The sequence below is a fragment of the Helicoverpa armigera genome, chromosome 10 (genome assembly GCF_030705265.1).
Source record: "Helicoverpa armigera isolate CAAS_96S chromosome 10, ASM3070526v1, whole genome shotgun sequence".
Lineage (NCBI taxonomy): Eukaryota > Metazoa > Arthropoda > Insecta > Lepidoptera > Noctuidae > Helicoverpa > Helicoverpa armigera.
This window is the reverse complement of record NC_087129.1, coordinates 9,639,809-9,647,698: the sequence shown is the minus strand read 5'-3', so window position 1 is coordinate 9,647,698 and position 7,890 is coordinate 9,639,809. Positions and strand designations below refer to the sequence as shown.

General features: G+C 34.2%; 1 long non-coding RNA gene across 1 annotated transcript; it reads right to left on the bottom strand.

Annotated features, from left to right (window-relative positions):
- Window positions 1-1,001: 1,001 nt before the first annotated feature.
- Window positions 1,002-7,890, bottom strand: LOC110370988 (uncharacterized). The gene is made up of 2 exons (XR_010276907.1): window positions 7,360-7,890; window positions 1,002-1,198 (listed from the first exon to the last, which is right to left on the bottom strand). It is a non-coding gene; the product is annotated as an uncharacterized LOC110370988 (long non-coding RNA).

Sequence of the window (7,890 nt, the reverse complement as noted above, 5' to 3'; positions counted from 1 at the left end):
TATATAAATATTCTCAACGACGACCAGCCCAAAAGTTTATCTACGTAAATGTAGGAAATACTTGGTAACTGCCAAGTTCCCGCCCTAGGCGGATCGCCCTCAAATTAGATACTTACCTAGTTAGGCATTCAGATAAGATCTTTAGTATTCCTTGAGAGATCCTCGACAATTGTTCATGGTTAGCACTTGATTATGTCCATCGATTACTGCTTACAAATGAGATGAATTTACTCCTAACTATTGTGTAAGAGGTGGCAGAAAATTGTTCTTCATAACATTTAGTGTGTATGGGCTAAAATACTTTATAATTCCTACAGGAAACGCTGCCAACGATGCATCCTACTTTTAATAAGATTTATGAATAAATCTTAACGTTCACATGAAACTGCATCTTGCCTTTGCCATGGTTGAATAAAGTCCCTCGAGACTACAGCGCCCATTAATATAATAGCAATAACAACAGCACATAAACTGGGTACAGGTGCAAGCAAGCACATCAAACAGCGTATGTACACTACTGAAGCAGTTACGTTGTCGTATGCTAATTATTCACAGAAACTAAATGGAGGGTAATGGAGGGTATTAGTAACATGCTGCGACTGCCAGCCAATCAGAATGCGCGCCACCATCGACCAGCCAATCACGTACAAGATGGATGTTCCCGATTTAATACAGATAGTGTAACCAACAGATTATAATGTGTTTGTGCTGCATGCACGATTGGTAGCGGAATCGAAATTCATCGTCTTGCTTAATTCCTCTAGAACAATATAGAATGGGATATTCGAGGGAATTAGAGTAGCAGCCTCATTAAGTATGTTGATTGTCAATACATAGTATTGTAGGTTCAACTTAATCATTTTTCGCCATGACAATAAGGAGCCTTTTTATTCAATCTAGACTAGATCATTGGTCATTGATTTAGATCTTTTCTCTTCTCACCTCGTTACATTCAGGAAACACCAACCTTAACTTTTGCCTGGTAAAATAAAACAACAATATGCCTACTATCTAACAATTTATTATTCTAAATCCATGGAACATTCTCGTACTTTCTCGACGGCCTAATCAAATATTGTATTGAGCGCAGAACACTTGCATATGGACCGTAAGCATACACCAGAGCTGGATCCCTTTGTTTGGCAGTACTCGTCACAATCGTACTTGCATCGCCTATGCTTTTTGGCAGCCAGAGATTCTGGGAAAAAGAAAAAGAAGATGTTAGTATGGTTGATTCTCTGCTTAAGTAAAGCAAGGTTAAAAAGTAGAGCAAATATTTGATGGTAATTTTCTACTGGCTTAATGCTCAATCCTTCTCCGTGTGAGAGGAGGCCTGTGCCCAGCAGTGGGACGGTATAAAGGCTGTAACAGTATTTCTACTGGCTTTTGTTTCGAGATTTCATTTTCCAAGATTAGTGGAGCTCAGTCTTATTTTGTGCACGATCCTTGTATGATTGAACACAACAAGAAATAATAGGTTGTTGAGTAGGAAAAAGTTACAATAAGTTTTAAGCTACATGTACATCCAAATAAGATTATCATAACATGTTTAGTTGAAAGCTGATTAGATTCTTTATGAACTCCATATAACTTTTGGAGAGTGATAAAATAATGGCTTGCCATAAGATGATAAGAACCAAGTCTATACTTTGTTACCAGTATAATAAATTGATCTACTAAAATATTCCTATCATTTTCTGTAAGCTAAACATAAAACACTAATAACTCAGTGAATTTTCAGGTTTATTCCGAGAAATATTAAAAGGCATAATAGGCCTTGTCGTCTCATTTATATTCAATGACAAAGATAGTACCTATTTATAAATAATAAGGCTAGATCCCTAAGGATGTCCCAGGATATTATATAGACATCATTAAATGAAAATGCGTTACCTAAGAAGTTTTCTTGTATTCTATGAAACGAAGCATTGGAAATCAAAGTATTTGACCTAATGATAAATGCCATCAATGTTATATTTTAATCAAACCCCTGTACACTTATATGACCAGTCAATTATCTTTTTTATGGGAAATCATGAAATGAACCCTCCCACTGTAAGTGCAGTGTGAGGGCTGTCACTAACTAAAATCCACCATGTTTCTTCAAAAGCCCATTATGTACCAGGACCGCGGTAACTTATTATTATTATTAAGTCTTTTTGACCTGTATGCTTTTGGTGCTTTAATTCTACGAAGCCTAGCCTTTCAGATGATTACAATGCAAGTACATTAAAGTTTAAACTTAACAAGCGTATAATTAAGGATGCAATAAACATAAATACTTGTCCAGATATAATCAACGCGATTTATTAACATTAGTTTGCTGCTAAGAACAAAGGAAAGCCGTTAAATGTATCGTGAAATCTTTAGTGTTTATCCCGAAGTGTAGAGAATGTATGTAGGTGTTTTCAAGGAATTGGCTTAAAACTAAATAATATCAAGTTTATTTGAAACCACTTTGTAAACACAATTAAAGTACAAATTATGAGTTCGGCATTCCAAATACCTTGGACGGCTTGAGATCAAAATAGTCATTTGTTTTTAAATCTAAAATTATAGCAGCAAACTTTTGTTATTAAAAACAGTAGTTTATGTTGAGTTCACGGTTCGACGTGTATTAGGTCCTATGGAGGAGAACCATTGATAATAAATCTTTTCAATAAACAATAATTAGACCATAAATCAAAATAAAATCTTCAAAACAAAACGGGAAATCGTTTGTTTTGATAACTTCAACACTTCTATGGGTCATAAACAAAGGCTATATATATATGACCGATGTTTTGGTCATGAATCCTGTAATATGGCATAAACGTCCAAACAAACAAAAATATTGATCTGGCAGTATGATTCATACCTATAATAATGTAAACCTCAATTATATCTTGTTTTATACCTGTTTGGTTTTTATCTTATTCTGAAGACAGTAAACTGTGCCTCGTTATATTTCAATAAATCAATAAGACATACTAGGTATCATTATAAGTCTAGCGTTTGCTCAATTAAGTGTTGGTTTCAATCTAGTCTAACCGAATGCAGCTGGGTACCAGTGTTTTACATAGAGCGACTGCCCTATCTGACCTCCTCATCCGACTCACTCAAGAAACCCGGTATTCCATAGATTATTTGAATAAGGCAAAGCCGTAGGTAGGCAGGGACATAATTAGAGGTATAATTGCCATAGTTTGTCATACCAATTAAGCAAGGGTAGTCAGTCAGATTAATCATCAACTATGTGTCATTATAAAATACACGGGGTTTTTTTCTATATCGTGTTATGAATGTAAAATCATTTGCAAACATCAACTATTCCATGTACATAAATACGCAGACCCGGATAAAAGTTATTTATCTTTCCTCAAATGACCAACCAACGTCATGAGATTAGCGAGTTCAATAAACAAACTCTTCTTTCTCTTTCTTTATAACATAGTTTCCGACCCGGCTTCATCCGCATGCTGAGGGGCTATTTCTCGTATCTGGATGGGGTTTAATAGTAACCTATGTCCTCCTTATTCTAAGCTACTTCCCCACCAACTTCCATCCATATAGATTGAGGTAAGTAAATATATATATATGGAAAAGGGGGCCGAAACTGCGAAACACAATACTGAAGCCATCTTCTAAACCGCACTGGCATAAAGTCATTGACCCACTTGTTTAATATATTTATTAAAATATATCTCAAGTATAAAGATGAATTTAAATTAAACCCTTTACCTTCAAGTATTCTTTTCTCATAATATGTAAATAACTGGAATCCCCGTGCCTAAGGGCCACTCACATTGTTGCAATGACATACAAAAGGTTGATAACCTAATATCTGCGCGTGCGCATACAAGTGGTACGGCTTTATCGCGTCCTCGCTTGATAAAAAAACAATAACATAGCAAATTAACGAGTTTGTGTTACCTGTGGAACCGGTCTAACTACTTACTGATGTTTGATATCATTGATAACCGTTGACTAATGTGTATTTACTTTATTCTTAGTTAGGCAATAGGCATTATTATAATAAATTGCGTAAAAATACTAGATTGCGCCCTTGAGTTTGTTCATATTTCAAAGGAACTAAAAAGTAGCTCTGTACTTTATGGATACCTCTTCAAAATATTGCGATGCAAGCATGGAACTTGGTGGCCAAAAAGGTATGAAATTGCATACCAACGCGCTATCTAAGAATGCAGGCTAAAACTGATACATATAACAATTATTACATACAACCCGTGCCGATAAAGAATGGGATTAGAAATGGCGGCTCATTGAGCTGGGAGCATCAGCATAACAATGCAATAACAATAAAAACTAATAACTGAATAACGTTAAAAAATATCGTTACCGTTGAAAGTGTTTCGTTATTTCATGAATTAAAATAAAGCTTATGTTAGTTAAAGGAGATGGCCAAATTTTCATAGAAAAAAAACCCAGAATCGACAGCAACGAAATGGGTACCAATGGGTTCATTATTATTGACCTTTGATGGTGCCAAAAAATCCAGCCTGAAATCCATGGGGTATAGGAGCTATATCATATTTTCACAAAAATAAGTTCTGTTGAATTTATGTTGATTTATAAGATTATTGACATCAAGGCACATAAAAAACAAGGTACATTAACATTATACAAGCCAATGGTAATATCCCCATAGTTACAGAGTTTGTCTGGAGATTAAAAGGTCTTGTATTTAACCACTCCAGATACGATTAAGCACCGACCTTACCTACTTGGAGAGGTTTCGCAGTTACATGCAACCTTCACAACTGGTTATGAAATGTTTTTGGAGAAATTGTCTTTGAAAATCGCGCCATGTGACATTGTCAAATATAACAAATGACTTAGCAATTCAAAACGGTCCAATCACGAGTCTGCATTCAACTTCTAACGAACTTCAAATAGTAAAAGTATACTTTTTTGTGAGTTAAAATCTTGATCGAAAAAACGTTATAAAAAGAGAACCCCATGGTTTTTAGATGATTTGAAATACTTTTTAAAATCCACAAATTATACTGAATCCAATCATACATATGAAGTTCCTGTCGATTCTGGGTGTTTTTTTGGCCATCTCCTTTGTGATCGTTTTGAGACTACATTACGTAGGTACACAAATTGTCAACAAAACCATTACCTGAATCGCGGAGAGGGTAAGGTTGGATATAAACTATTTTCGCCTCATAACTTTAAATAATCTTAAATATCCATACTAATATTATAAATGTGTAAGTAACTCTGTCTCTCTGTCTGTCTGTTATGCTTTCACGCCTAAACCACTGAACCGATTTTGATGAAATTTGGTATGGAGATAGCTTGAATCCCAAGGCCTTCCTTGGGCTTAGGCTAATTTACTACTACATATATGCTACTTTTTATTCTTCTTCGACTTTCTACGCATGCGCAACATTCACGTGGGCAAAGGCTAGTTTTGAAATAAAAGGATGTAATAAATATTATAATTTAGTTTATTTCCAGTTAAATTTCACATCTTGCTGGTGCCGGCAATTACCGTATCAATATCACTAAAGGGGGGGAACGCATAATCAAAGTCGTTATTTTTTTGTCAGTCGGTACCAAAGAGTGTGAGTATAGACGGAAATAATGTGCGAGCGAGAAGTGAATAGATGAGCCGCCATTTCTAATCCCATTCTTTATTGGCACGGGTAGTAGTAGTAAATTGTTTAAGATACTTTATTTGCCGTAAATACGAAACATAAATCTTTAAACAAGGACCATTTCATTGTTATCTCTCGAGAAAGAGTAGTCTTGGCCCAGCTTATGAGTACACGGATAACGTTAGCTGCAGTGGTAATTTCTTTTAATTTTCTCAGTTTAACTTCGTAGTTAGTCGTAAAAGTTAAATGGCCACGAATATTTGGAGACGCTAAAACGTTGCGTTTAATTATGCCGTCGTTTTTTGCAGTACTACTGTGGCGGCAAATAGTTTTATAACTGTTGTTGTGAGCTCTGTGAGGAATGGTCTAATTAGGCAAATACAGGGTGAAATTATTAGAAGCCTACTAACTAAGGTATATGTAATTCGTTGCTCTATTGTATAGGAATTAAGAAAAAGACTCCTTTACTATATAGCACGGTACCTAAGCAATTGCACCCTTGAAGACCCTGCACCAGGATCACCATGCCTGTAGAGTCCCGTGTAAGCGAAATTACTTGTTTATTCTGTTCAGGTTTGCAAGAAATACTACTATTTTGGACTGAATAACCCCACCCTTTCTTGTTAAGGGCCCCGGACTTGCTTATTCCAGTACAGCAAATAAAATATCATGACGTTACACCCCTCTTGCTGAGGCATTTGCGAATATTGTTATATGCATGTGCACCATGCATGCAGTTTTTATTTTCACTGATAAACACACGATTCCTCAGAACAATCAAATGTAGAATGCTCGTAAAATCTCCAATCAACCTATTGGACGATAAGGTGATTAATGGTAGTTTGTTTTTAATTCAAGAATGTTAACCTAAAGTTCCATATAAATTATGAGTTAATTGAATTTTAATTTATTTAAAAAGGCAGAAATATGACAGTGTCTAAAATTATTCGAGTTATTACAATAAAATACTTATTTTATATACACTGTGGTCGAATTTAATTAATTCACTTTTGATTGACCCGATATCGACTTAATTACCTTTTAGTCTTCAAATGTCATACACATCTATTTATATAAAAATGTCAACAGTCGAAAACATTTCTCAGCTATCTTATCAAAATGGAATGCTATGAGTGATTTGCAAATAGCAACAAAAATAATGTATTATCTTTAGTAGATTACTGGTCACACTTTTCACTGATAAAGATGACCTATGACATTTTGGCTGCACATTATTTGAAGCATATTATTAATAATATTGTCATGTCATTCTTAATTTGAATAGTGGTATATTAATGCTGCGTATTCTTATTTTTATGTTACATTGAAATTGTATTATGAATGAGGACCAACTGAGAAGGACCAAAAAGAATGTACACAAAAAGGTTTCTCGATACCTGTATTGTATTAAGTACCGGTTCCATATACATATACAGAGACAAAGAAGTTCTTAAGATTTTCCTTAAAGACACACAAGTTATGTTTTATTATTAACATAATGTAACATTACCAGCAACGTATAAAATGTTATATACCAGTATAATATAAAATTGTGACCGATACTCTCAAATTGATATCTCATTTTGTATTTTTTTTTATTTACCTTATCACTGGGTGGGTAAAACCAAACATAATGAATAATATGCTGACTCAATGAAAAGGAAAATAATTAGCAGCACAATATGAACGATGAACAAATGAAATATCAACAACACAACAAAAATCCATAAAAATAAACGAGTTTAATACTAACCTTGTAAACTTAAAGCTAATATCACAAATATGAGAAACAAACTAAACAAATTCACTTTCATTTTTAAATTAATTGCTATTTACACCAAAACAATTAACCACTGTGTATTTATTGCACATAATTACGTAGTTTTTATTAATATTTTTATTAATACTGAGAGAACAGCATCAGTGAACTAATGAGACGATCATTCTGCTGTGAGTTACGAACTTCAGTGCGCTAAATAGCGCGGTCTTCCGGCCAGTGTGGATACTAAAAAATAAATATCGCTAAGGAAAAACCCGTTTTGAGAATAACCATTATGTGACATCACGTTTTTGTAAAAGGAGTTGCTTGCTTTTAGTGGTTCCATAATAGGTATGATTTATTTTAAAAATTAATACTATCAATACTATACTTTTATTGATTTTAGGTACTTAATTGATACAATTCACACGTATTGATCTAGTGTTTCAGATTTTTTTTTCATACCTAGTGACCTTTTTCCCAAATATATTAGACTCGGTCATTAGGGAAAATATTACTATTATC